The following is a 14,312-nucleotide window of genomic DNA, read 5'->3' as shown; positions in this document are numbered from 1 at the left end:
ATAAACATGCTAACCGGGACCCATGCCCCAGTCAAGTGAGTCTGTGTCTCCTTCCTAAGGTGGTAAGTGAACATTTTCAAATTAAACTCAACTAGGGAAGGAGCCCCCTTTTTCCTTATTTTCCTGTGCGTTTCTTGCCTGCAAAGGAGTATGGAGTTGTCAGGTTTCCTTCCAGAACCACTGGCCTGTATCATGGGTTTGGAAAGTCTACGCTGATCCAAATATCAGTGTCTACTTGACTCTTTCCATGACTAGTCAGCTCTACAGAGGCTCCCAATGGACAGCACGTAACATTCAGTAGAGACAACATGACCAGACCCTAGCTTAACCCCGATAAATCAGAGGGTACAACTCGTGGGTGTGTGTGCACTTCAGTGTGATTGCGTAGAAATATATCATGATGGATTAAAATATGTATATTGGGGGTTCACGATATAAAGGTATAAAGAATGGCTGTCACATTTATGACCTCTGATTTTTCTCTTGAAGTAGGAATAAATGTCTTGTTCTGTAAGGAGAAGTGGGAAGAGAAGCAAATACAGCTTCTCCCTTCAAGAAGAAAAAAAGATTCATTCTCCCTAGCACTGAGGAAAAGAATAGTTTACTATTTTGGGGGGTTTACTAATAATGCATACTATTTCTTCATTGCCATCAAAGTTTTATATATTTAACCTGCTTTTTTGTAACATAATTAAAAAAAATATGGCTGCATTGGGTAATACATTAAGCAGTTAAAAAGATAGAAACCACTTTTCCCTGGGCGACGCTCTTCATTAGGTCTTGACAGGTAGTTCGGAAAAGGTGTGCATGTGTCTGTGCGTACACATGCTCCATGCACATAGGCATACGATAGTTAATATACTTATAAAAGCATACAAAAGGTAGAATTTTAAAAGAATCTTTTTTTTTTTTTTTTTTTTTTACTCACTGTCCTTCAACTTTATTCTTTGACTATACTTGTTCTCCTATCCCCACCTGAAAACGCCAGCAAGCTTCATGACTTCTTGAATTATTAATAGGGAAGAAAATGTTATACAGTAATTTTAGGTAATAAACACAGTAACCAAAAGCAACCAGGCCCAGGTCATCAATTCGAGCCGTGAATTTTTGAATTTGCCCTAAGACAGCCTCTCACCCCTTTCCATGGCTTGACACTGTTATCCTTAACGGTCAGTACAAATTGAAAATAAGAAGCTTAATCAGCTCTGTCGAAAGTAAGGGAAAAGATTCCTCTTCTCCCTTTTTGGGGAGCAATTTTCTTTCTTATTCTTTTAAGATTTTATTTATTTATTTGACAGAGAGAGAGAGAGAGCTATTATGAGCACAAGCAGGGGGAGCTGCAGACAGAGGGAGAGGGAGGGGCAGTTCACCTTTGGAGCAGGGAGCCCGACATGGTGCTCGATCCCAGGACCCTGGGATCCTGACCTGAGCCCAAGGCAGACGTTTCACTGACTTGAGTGACTCAGGCGCTCCTGGGAGCGCTTTTTCTTAGGAAACTTGCAAGATTATTCTTTGTCTTTTTGAATTGTATGTAAGTCTTTTATGTATTTTGTTTTATTTTTTTCCCAGTTTTTATTTAAATTCTAATTAGTTAACATACAGTGTACCGTTAGCTTCAGGTGGAGAATTTAGTGATTCAACACTACATACCTCATGCAATGCTCACCACGAGTATCCTTCTTAAGACCCATCACCCATTGGACACATCTCCCCACCAACCTCCTGTCCAGCAACCCTCCCTCGTTTGTTCTCTATAGGTGACTCTGCTGGTTTGCCTCTCTTGTTTTCCCCCTAAGTTCATCTGTTTTGTTTCTTAAATTCCACATATGAATGAAATCATATGGTATTTGTCTTTCTCTGACTGATATATTTCACTTAGGGTAATCTCTCTAGCTCCATCCATGTCACTGCAAATGGCAAGATTTAATTCTTTTGTGTGGTCAAATAATACTCTTATCCATTCCTTGGTCAAAGGACACGTGGGCTCTTTCCATAATTTGGCTATTGCTCATAAGGCTGCTGTAAACATCAGGGTGCGTGTGGAGGTGCATGTATCCTTTGGAATCAGTATTTTTTGTGTATCCTTTGGGTAAATACCTAAAAGTGTAATTGCAGGATTGTAGGGTTGTAGGGTAGGTCTTTTCTTAGCTTTTCCAGGAACCTCCATATTATTTTCCAGAGTGGCTGCACCAGCTTGCATATTCCCACCAACAGCATAAGAGGCCTCCCCTGTCTCCACATCCTCACCAGCACCTGTTGTTTCCTGTGTTGTTAATTGTAGCCGTTCTGACAGGTGTGAGGCGATATCTCACGGTAGTTTGATTTGCATTCCCTGAGGATGAGTGATGCTGAGCATCTTCTCAGGTGTCTGTTGGCATCTGGATGTCTTCTTTGGAGAAATGTCTGTTCATGTCTTCTGCCCTTTTTTAATTGACTTACTAATAGTTTCAGTGCTGAATTTCCTAAGTTCTTTATATATTTTAGACACTAACCTCTTAAGAGATATGTCATTTGCAAATATTTTCTCCCATTCTGTAGGTTGTCCTTTAGTTCTGTTGATTGCTTCCTTTGCTGTGCAGAAGCATTTTATTTTGACGAAGTCCAATAGTTCATTCTTGCTTTTGTTTCCTTTACCTCAGAGACATAGCTAGTAAAAGGCTGTTATAGCCAATGTCAAAGAGGTTACTGCCCATTGTCTCCTATAGGTTTTTGATGGTTTCCTGTCTCACAATGCTGGACTTCAAGTGAAATTACAAAGCTGTAGTGATCAAGATAGTATAGCACTGGTACAAAAACAGACACATAGATCAATGGAACAGAATGGAAAACTCAGAAATGAACTCACAACTGTATGGGTAATTAATCTTTGCCAAACAGAAAAAAATATCCAATGGGGAAAAGACAGCCTCTTCAACAAATGGTGTTGGGAAAAACTAGACAGCTAGCTACATTCAAAAGAATGAAATTGGACCACTTTCTTGCACCATACAAAAAAAAAAAAACATTCAAAATGGATGAAAGACCTAAATTCGAGACAGGAAACCATCAAAATCCTAGAGAGGAACATAGGCAGTAACCTTTTTGACATCAGCTGTAGCAACTGCTTACTAGATACATCTCCTGAGGCAAGGGAAACAAAGACAGAAATGAACTATTGAAACAGTATGTAAATCTTTTTTTTTTAATTTATTTAACTTCGAGTTATTTTTCGCATCCCATTCTGTTCTGAAAATTAGTCAGAACCAGGGAAGCAAAACCTCTGTCATCAAAAACAATTTGTGAATGAGAGAAAAGAGAAATGACATGCCCTAGGTCATATATCTAGCATGGAGCAGATCAAAGATTATCACCCACATCTCCTAACCTTGAGTCCGCTCTACGGCAAAGCAACAGTTGGAGCCAAAGGGAACCACCGGGGCACCGGCTAAGGGATTCTTCTTCAAGATTTAAGCTATCAGAAAGACAAGGGAAACAAAAGCAAAAATGAACTATCGGGACTTCATCAAGATGAAAAGCTTCTGCACAACCAAGGAAAAAGTCAACAAAACTAAAATGCAACCTACAGAATGGAAGAAAAAATTTGCAAATGTCTTATCAGATAAAGGGCTAGTATCCAAAATCTATAAAGAACTTATCAAACTCAACACCCAAAGAACAAATAATCCAGTCAAGAAATGGGCAGGAGACATGCACAGACATTTCTCCAAAGAAAACATATAAATGGCTCCAGATTGCAAACACGTTTCCTGTCCCAAGAATACGAAAAGTTTGTGTTTCCTTTGTATAATGCCAACTAGCTAACAGGCAATCACTCCAATTAATGTGCAAATTTAGAATGATTTATGTGTGACAAACGGTCTGTCAAGTCTTTATAACACATGTGTAATGTGTTACATCTGTTTGGCTCTATAAATGCGTATGATTTTATTTGGTCTTTGCAATCTTTTGGCAAATTGCCTGTGATATGCATTATATCCCAGACTAAACATTTATTCAATAATAAACCCATGTCATTTCTCTTCTATTTTTGTGAAGAGGTTTTCTGGGTTTAAGAGATTTTGTCCCTCTGCCTGTGTCTCTGCCTCTCTCTGTCTCTCCGTCTCTCATGAATAAATAAATAGGATCTTTAAAAAAAATAAGAGGAGATGTTGTTCTAATTTAAATTTCCCCAACACGATACACTGGCCCCTTGCACTAGGGAGAGGTGAGTAAATACACTCTCTATACCTTCATGTTTCTCCTCCTCATTTAGCTTTTAACTTCAAGGCAAGGGCCAGGAACGATACAGTGAATAAAAAGCTATTACCTAGTAGGTCAGATAGTAAGATGACCTTAGGCTCTCTGATTTTGGCCAACAGTCAGCACTGGCTTTTTCTTTCAACTGGAAACTTTCAGTTATATCTGTCATGGGCTGTGCCTGTGGCTATCCCTGTATTCTTCTTTGGGCATTATATTCACTTATATTTAGCTCCTGCAAATTTCCTCATGGAGTTCTAGAAACAGGAATTTAACAGTAAGCAGAACTGACAAAATCTGGCCTTGATCAATCTAATATTTGAGTTGTATTTGCTAATATGGGCTTTTAAATGATAAACTGAGACAGTATTAAAATTTTAAGAGCTTATTTGAGCAAAAATCAATTCGACTAGGGTAATACCAAGCTCCCAGTGGTTAGACAAGCTTCACTGACAGGATGTGGGAAAGACAGGGAGAAAAGACAAAAGGAAGTGAGGAAATGATTGATTGGCTATAGCTCAAACTCTAGTTGGCTGTTGGTGATTGGTTGTAAGGTTTTGTGACCTTGAGGCACTGACAGGCTTCGATTTTGGTTTGCTTACGTAGACAGCTTCACCATTAGGACTACCTCAGTGTAATGGCTTCCTTGTTTAATTACTTTAACAGGGCTAGGAAAAAAAACAAATGAAAAGAATAACATTAATATATGTTAATGGGGAGCATACGACAACTCCAGTTCAGGTGGGTAGATCTCCAGTTCGGTCTGAGGAAGGTGGTACTCTACTTCTTACATTCTATGAGATTTCTTTTAATCATTCATTTTTATTTAAAGCAATTTAAGTCGAATTCTAGTCTTACAAATATTCAATCACTATAGCCAAACCATATTGGTCCTATTAAGAATATTAAAGTGCAATGGAAGGACAAGGGAGAAAGAAACCAGATGTTTCCGTGTGTTGAGATTCATGTTGCTCTAAGGAAATTTGCTTAATTAGGAAAGGAAGTTAATAGATGAGCATTCAGTGTTTTACATGTAGTATGAAATAATCAACATTCTGGAGGTCTCAAAAGATTGTAAAGCAGGTACCGTGCAATGAAAATAACCGAGAAACAGAGCCGAGGAGACATATGTGCACTGTTAGAGACTGTATGTTGAAATGTGGAGTTTCTGATTTGAGCTGTCCTGCAATGACAATCCTGTCTTTGCGTAAGGGAGCAGTCACTATGGGACTATGACTGAGGCAGGGGAGAATGAGGAGGCTTGGGGCGGTGTATGAGTTTGGGACGGCTTCCATAACAAAGGACCACAGACTGGGCAGCTTAAGCAACACACAAGTATCTTCTCACAGCTTTGGAGGCTAGACACAGGAGATGGAGTTGGTAGAGATGTGTCACAGGCCCTGTTCTTTGGCTTGTAGATGTCTGTCTTTTGTCTACATCTTCAGGCAATATGCTCCTGAGAAGTTGGACTCTGGCCCTCTGCTCCATTCACGTTGAGGCCCTAAACTCCAGTATGACTGTAAGTAGAGATGGGAACTTTATGGATATAATTTTAAGATTAAATGAGGTCACAAGGGGGGGGGGTGGATGAGGAGAAGAGGAAAGGACAAGAGTGGAGTTGGGCAATAAGGCAACTGAGTGCCAGCCAGAAAGAGACTATCTGCCAGAGACTTGATCTGATTTCCCAGCCTTCAGAACTGTGATAGGACACATTTCTATTGCTCAAGCCATTGGTCTGTGGCATTTTGTCATGGCAGCCTGAGCAAAGTACTACATGGGATTCTCCCTGTGCATGTATGTGTCTAAATTCCCTCTTCTTATAAGGATACCAGTGATATCGGAATTGGGCCTAGCCCAATGATCTCATTTTAACTTAACTATCTCTTTCAAGGCCCTAGTGCCAAATACTATCACATTTTGAGGTCCTAAGGATTAAGATTTCAACATGTGAATTTTGGAGAATACTATTCAACCCACAAGAGTTAGGACAATAAGTTGTGATTCACAACTATTTTTTTCTCTACGTTATGCCAGGTTTTCCAGTAAATAAAATATATTCCCAATTGAGTTGAAGCACAAGACTCGACCAGTCACTAGAATGTAAACCAATGAAATATACTACGTGCTCTCTGCTGTTACCTCTTGAAAGTCTGGCTTCTGCTATGTATAGAACAGGTCCTAGGGGACGATTTCTCCTTCAGCACATATTCTAGAATGAGAAGGCTGGTGAAGTCACACATGACCAGCGGAGGCCCGTTGAGGAACATCTCATCTGAAGCCATCAGTTAATGTAAACAATAAAAACAGTCTCTGTGTAAGTGCTAAAATATTAGTGTTGCTTATTTCTAAAGCAAGAGCAGACAAAAAAAATAAAGTGTACAAACAGCAGCAAATACCTACAATATATGACATAAGCTTTTGTTCTAGATACCAACTTATAAGGAAAATGCTATTGAAGTTTGCAACCACCTTACAACCGCATAAGAAAAACACTGGGTATGGCTATCATCTATAATAACTTGCAAGACAGAAAAAATTGTCAAATGAATGTATTATTTTCAGAAATTAAGTTTTAGCCAAGAAAGAATATCGGTAGCATGAATTATTTACTATTAGCTGCATTGGATAAATACTGCAAAAGTTAGATTGGAAAAGTTCGATTTTCTTTTTAGGAAAAGAAAATCTGCTCACAATCAGAATTAAAAATGGATGAGAAAATTTAGAATACCAGGACCAGGACTATAAGGATTTGAAGAAACAGCTCCTTCTCAATTCTAGCCAGTGAAAGGATTGTTAAAAATATTTTTAAAAATAAATATAGGGGCTCCTGGGTGGCTCAGTGGTTGAGTGCCTGCCTTCAGCTCATGTCCTGATCCCAGAGTCCCGGGCTCAAACTCCACACTGGGCTCCCTGCAAGGAGCCTGCCTCTCTCTCTGCCTATGTCTCTGCCTCTCTCTGTGTGTCTCTCATGAATGAATAAACAAAATCTTTAACAAATCAAAATAAATAAAAATAAATATAAAGTCAAGGATGCTGTGGCCATCATACCTTTTGTTAAAATATATAGTTAGAACAATTTTTCACTTAGAAATTCTGTTCAGTTAAACAAAATGGCTCCAGGAAGCACAGCAAAAATATTATCCCATGGAATCCTGAGAAACTCAAAGTATCCTTAATCAGATACTAGAGGCCTTTATCTATAAACATCTGGAGCTGACTGAATCAATTAGTAAGATATTAAAAAAAAAAAATGAATGTGTTGTATTGCGTTAAGTTCCTACCAGTTCTAGATTAAGGAACATTGTGACTGTTCAAAATGAAAATATGCCCTTTGAGTTCCAAAATTCCTAGGTACAAGAAGCATGCTTAGAATACTGCTTAATCCCCAAAAATGTTAATAGTCTTCTCTTCAAAAGTATCCAAGAAGGCTTATTAAAAAGGAATAACTTTCCATGAAGCAGAGCCATACAGAACAATGACCCCAGGGAGTTTCTCCAAGGGTAAAAAAAAATGTCATCAAGGGATATTCCATATTTTTTTTTTTTTCTTTTTAAGATTTTATTTATTTATTCATGAGAGACACAGAGAGAGAGGAAGAGAGAGACTGCCCACAAGGAGCCCGATGTGGGACCAGATTCCCAAACTGGGATCACACCCTAAGCCAAAGTCAGATGCTCAACCACCCAGAGCCACCCAGGTATCCCGGGATATTCCATATTTCAAGGAGAGGGGGACTTCACAACTTTTGCCCGGTCTTCAAAACTGCTATTGACCAGTGAGTTGTATGTGTCTGCTCTTTCCTCTTTTCCAGCTGTGATAATTTATTGTCATTGTCTTATTATTGTTCCAGCATTCTGTGGCGGGTATGTGTTTGTGTGACAAAAAGAACCATTATCTTACCTTTAAGCTCACAGATGACAGATCAAGTGAAACTGCATCACGACCTGATGCAGATCATCAGCTCCAAACTTTAAGTCTGATTACGATAATTGAATAAGGCACTTGGAATCTCTCAGAGAGAATGGGTTTAATTTCACTAAGAAAAAGCAGATGTTTTGGGCCAAGGTCATAGAATTATGGTAGAAGGTACTAACTGTTCAGTTGTTTATTCTCTTCCAACTCAGGCCATGTTTCCATGGAGATTGATTTGTACTTAACCATACAATGTTTTTGACCAATGGTATGCAAGCAGATGTAACTTTCTCCACATATGTGCAGAAGCATTCAATGAACCTACATGATTTGGTGCTGTTTGATTTTGTTCCTGCCCTAGACCATGGGAACAGCACATCTCAGCTGTAGGGCAGCCCTTTGGCCTACCTTAAAGTGTAAGAACCCCTTAGAGATGAGAAGATTGCAGAAATGCCAGAGCTCATCTGCAGTCTCAAACAAACAAACAAAAACACAAAGAAATTGTGTTTTTGTAACTGTGATTTGGAGACAGTTAACTCAATAAGAAATGAATAAAATGATAAATCATCCAAATAATCACTGAAGCACAACTGCAAGACAGTGTGTGTTGTTGAGGTAGAGAGAAACTTTTCAAAGCCCAAGGAAGTGAAGAGTAGTGACCAAGAGATCACATAATCTTGCCAAAGAAGAGTACTTGAATTTTGTTTTATAATCAGATGCTATAAACAAAAGGAAAGAGAGATTTGCATTTTGAAAGAGACTAAAAGAATGCCATTAAAACTCACTGTGATTTATGTTGAGGCAAATTTCATTTTTCTTTTTGTTTTGTTTTTTTTTTAAAGATTTTATTTATTTATGAAAGACAGAGAGAGAGAGAGAGAGAGAGAGAGAGGCATAGACAGGCAGAGACTGATGCGGGACTCGATCCCAGGACCCAGGATCACACCTTGAGGCAAAGGCAGATGCTCAACCACTGAGCCACCCAAATTTCCTTTTTCAAGTTTATTAGTTATCATAACCAGGGCCATGTCTTGGGACATTTCAGTCATCAGTAATTCTGGGGTGACAATGATTGCCCATAAATACATTTTAAAGTAGAAAAGGTGAACAGTGAATAAGTTTTTACAAACAAAAATGGCTGGGGAGGAAACCAACAGTGGAAGGGATGTTAACAGGACCATATGATTTGTTTGTATGGAAATAAAAGTAAATTCAGGTTAATGGATTAAACAGATCATCCTTTTGGAGGAAAGGCTCTCTTACGAGGCTAAAATCTACAAGACCAGAAAAACATGGTGCGCTCAGCATCCAAACTGAATGCAATTGACAAGCTTATTGGTCTTAAAATCGAACTATCCTCAGATAACTGACAATTAGAACCAGCTGAAGCCAAAAGATGACCTCATAGGTGATAAAGTATGTCACAGTTCCTGCCAGAGATGGTGCCAATGTGTCTTCAGCTAAAACTGAAAAGATCTGGCCTTGAATGGGCCTAGGTACCTGTCCGTGATTATGTAGCCATAAACTTCAGTGACGTGATAGGAACAAAGCCAGTTTGCCATAGAATAGATAGTACAAGAGTGAGGCCAGGGCATTTAAAGAAATGTGGTTCCATACAGGTTCCAGTGGTATGCAAAAAAAATTTTGATAGTCAATTATATTTCTTGAACTTCATTTGTTTATTTTAACAATTACTCCAAAAAAAAAAAAAAGACAATTACTCCAATGAAGCAAAGACCTACTTAGAAATAACCTTATTACCTATTAAAATAAAATAAAAAAGTCATTTATAGGAAGATTTAGGTAAAATTTAAAGCTTTTAAACTTCTATATCTTTCAAATTAGTCACTAGTTTTTATTTCTAGGGGTTACATTTTAATATTTACAAGGATAGTTTCATGAAAAATATTAAATCTTGAATATTTTAGAATAAAGATGTCTAAGCAGATGACTTACTGTTATCTTTTGAAGCTAATATTAATTTGTCAACATTTTTGTTAAAATATAAAACAATTTTACTACTCAGTATACTAAACCCCTTTAAACTTTGAAAGATATATATATATATACTTAAACAGCTTTATTGAGAAGTAATTTGCATAATGTAATTCACCTGTTTTAAGTACACAATTCAATGCTTTTTAGTATATTTAGAGTTGTGCAGTCATAAACACAGTCTAATTTAGAGCATTTTTCTTCACACCAAAAATAAATTCCATACCTGTTATCATTCATTCCCTTCTCCTCCCCATTAATCTCCAATCCCTGGCAACTATGGCTTTACATTTTGTCTCTATAGATTTATCAATTTTTAATAAACAAAATCTGGGAAATTTATATGAATAGAATTTTATGTGGTCTTTTGTGGCTGGATCCCTTCACTTATCACAATTTTGTAGTATGTATCGATGATCCATTTTATTTTATTGCAAGTAATATTCTATTGTATGTATACATCACACTCTATATATACATACATTGTTGAGGAACATTTGGGTTGTTTTTATTTTTTGAAAATGATGAATAATACTGCCATGGACCTTTACGTACAACTTTAATGCTGACGGTATTTTTATCTCTCTTGAGAGAAGTGGAATGGTGATTCATATGGTAACTATATATTTAAAATAGAAATATATCTTTTTAAGTGAATTTTCTTTCCAGAAAAACAAAACCACTTTCCATAAAAATGTGTAAAATATTTTTTTCCAAGAAATTTTATAGAACATTTTCAATCATCCATAGCAATCATCACTTATTTTGGAAATTTAAAAAAAAAATAGAGAATCAACTCAGAAACTCTACTTTTCAAATCTAAGATGGTGGTTTCCGCCAAACACCCTTTATTTTTTTTTTTGTCAAAATAGCATTTGTACTTGCTGCAGGTTCTCTAAAAACCTAAATGACAAAAATGATCACAAAAGGTAGTAATTTTGTAATTTTTTGGCTGAGTGGCCCTGAGTCTATTGGCATCCAACAGTGAGGAAAATTATTTATAAACAGCCGCATCATATGCCAGACCAAAGTTCTGTGTTGCCTCCGACTTTAAAAGTATTGCAGAAAAAAAAAAAAAAAAAAAGTATTGCAGAAGTGTTAGCCTGGCAAAGATTTTACATTGTTAATCAATTGTTACCAAACTCAACTTAGAGGTTAACTTTTTTCCTAATAAAATCAATTTATTCATTCATTCATTCATTCATTCACTTATTTAGAAAATAAACTACTCCAACTAGGTTTAAACATCTTACAATTATAAAGTAGTTCACTACAGAATTCTTAAATATTTTTCTTTTAGAGAAAAAATGAAGGCTTTTACTTTAGTGAATACCAATTCTTCCAACTTGCTTTTTCTTTCTTTTCTCTCTGTTGGAATCTGGCAATTCTACTCGAATGTCATTGAGATTGCGCAATTAGCCTTCTTTTATTGCAGAGCAGATGTTCTAAGTATCGGGTTCATTCAACATGGGTTGGGATTGAGATATCACAGCTGTTATAATTTAATTCTGGTTAGGTCAAAAGGCCTCATTATTATCAGTTCAAAATATTCATACACTATAATAAAATTTACACATATTTCCAGCTAAATTGAATTTAATTTAATCATGGTACATTGTAAACTCTGCAATCTCCCATTGTCATATATGGTAGCATGGGCTATGGTTTGACAAGTCAATATTCATTTCCATGATTACAATCTGGGGGGTTTTATTTGTATACATAACAATCATTACTGTCTTATTTTTATTACAATACTGAGAGGAGCCTGATTGAAAACAGCAGGAAAGTTATCTTTCTGCATTACTGTCTTATTTCCAGACAATAGGCACTCTGAAAGCCTTTCTACAAAACCAAATTCTCTAAATATTTTCCTGTTAACGGGGGGGGGGGGGGGGGGGGGGGGGGGGGGGATGACATTTCTTAAAACCTATAGTGTTTGCCTATCACTCTTCAACCTTCTAAATCAGAAAAGTCAATAATTAATTTCGAACAATACCAGATTCAATGCAAAAAGACTGTATGAGGAGCTTCCGCAAATGCTTAATTTCCGTCTCAAAGCAAAAATAATAGCAACCGTTTTGAAACAGAGCTTTCCTAACCTAAATAAGTTAGTGCAATGCAATTTAGTGATTAAGATTGTTAAAATAATTACATCGACTTTGCAATTTTCTGTTTATTTCAGTCTTAACCACTGAATCAGATCCAATCTATATCGGTGCAATATGTGACAAGTAGCTAACACTATAGCTAAGGAATAAGGTGGCATCTTTTACAAAAGAGTTACTTTTACCATTCTTCTAAACTTTTAGCTGTGCAGTACTAGATTAGGGTACTAACTGTTTATATCACACAAATACAAAATTTGAAGAAATAATGATATTCCCCTCTAGGGGAAGGTAGAAAATACAACTGGGTCAAATATACAGTCAGCCCATTTGAGTGCAGCATTTGGATGTTGTTTATTGGTCGGTAGTCATCAGGGGCCCTTTGCAAGAAAGCACTGTTGACTTCTATGAAGGAGACGAACTGCTAAAAACGAGGTAAGCTCTCCAAGGATGAGGGGTGAGGCTGTAACAGAATTGCTTGGAAAACATTCAGAAGTACTTCCCCTCTTGTCTACCTCTCTTTCCCCCGTGATGGTTCTGTCTGGTACATTGGACCACTGGGTGTTAATTGTTTAGATGTTGATCAGCTTATATACACCTTACGTTCATTTTCTTTCCTAATATGACTGTGATAAGCTATGGGAGAGTCTTTCCTTCAGTCTGTGAAAGCAAGATTCCCACATCCCACCTCACTGAGGGCGGGGTGGGGGCACTGGTAGGGTGATTGGTACGTCAATGCCAAACAATTCTATATAGTCCCTCGAACAGCCAGGGGTGGGCATACTTAGTCTGAGTCACGACTGGTTACTTACACTGACCAACTTACCCTGGGATCTCCCACCCACCAGCACCACCACCACCACCAGCACCACCACCAGCACCACCGTGGCTGCGCACATATGCACGCATTCATGTCTTCAGAGAATCACTCTTTCAGTATCTGGTGGCACCCAGAATCTTACAGCTTTCATTAATAACATTAATTTCTTTCATTGACTTTAAAGTTTTTAATATGTTCAGCCTTTAACAACCTCCAGTTCCCAAAATTCACACATTATTGATGCTGACAGTTAAATGTTTTTGGAAATTTTACATTTATGGCTTCTCACCCCCGCTACACACCCACCCTTCCTCCCTTCCTTCCTTCCTTCCTTCCTTCCTTCCTTCCTTCCTTCCTTCCTTCCTTCCTTCCCTCCCTCCCTCCCTCCCTCCTTCCTCCCTCCCTCCCTCCCTCCTTCCTTCCTTCCTCCTTCCTCCTTCCTTTCCTCCCTCCCTCCCTCCCTCCTCCTTCCTTCCTTCCTTCCTTCCTTCCTTCCTTCCTTCCTTCCTTCCTTCCTTCCTTTCCTTCCTCTCTCCCTCCTTCCTTCCTTCCTTCCTTCCTTCCTTCCTTCCTTCCTTCCTTCTTCCCCTCCTTCCTCCTTCCTTTCCTCCTTCCTTCCTTCCTTCCTTCCTTCCTTCCTTCCTTCCTTCCTTCCCTCCTTCCTTCCTCTCCTTCCTCCATTCTCTTCCGTCTTCCCTTCCTTCCTCCTGTTCCTTCCTGCCTTCCTTCCTTTTCCTCGCTTATCCTTCCTTCCTTCCTTCCTTCCTTCCTTCCTTCCTTCCTTCCGCCTTCCTTCCTTCCTCCTTCCTCCTTCCTTTCCTCCCTCCCTCCTTCCTTCCTTCCTTCCTTCCTTCCTTTCTTCCTTCCTTCCCTCCCTCCCTCCTTCCTTCCTTCCTTCTTTCCCTCTTCCTTCCTTCCTTCCTTCCTTCCTTCCTTCCTTCCTTCCTTCCTTCCTTCCTTCCCTCCTTCCTTCCTTCCTTCCTCCTTCCTCCTTCCTTTCCTCCCTCCCTGCTTCCTTCCTTCCTCCTTCCTTCCTTCCTTCCTTCCTTCCTTCCTTCCTTCCCTCCCTCCCTCCCTCCTTCCTTCCTTCCTTCCTTCCTTCCTTCCTCCCTCCCTATTTTCCTCCTTTCTTCCCTCCTTTCATTCTGCTCTCTATTTCCGTCCTTACCACCCCATTGTTCAGTCCTGGTGTTGAAGATCCGCCAGGTAATTTCTTCTCAGATACCACAAAGGGTCCAGGC

The sequence above is a fragment of the Canis lupus genome, chromosome 4 (genome assembly GCF_003254725.2).
Source record: "Canis lupus dingo isolate Sandy chromosome 4, ASM325472v2, whole genome shotgun sequence".
NCBI classification, from domain to species: domain Eukaryota; kingdom Metazoa; phylum Chordata; class Mammalia; order Carnivora; family Canidae; genus Canis; species Canis lupus.
Note: the sequence above shows the minus strand (reverse complement) of the source record.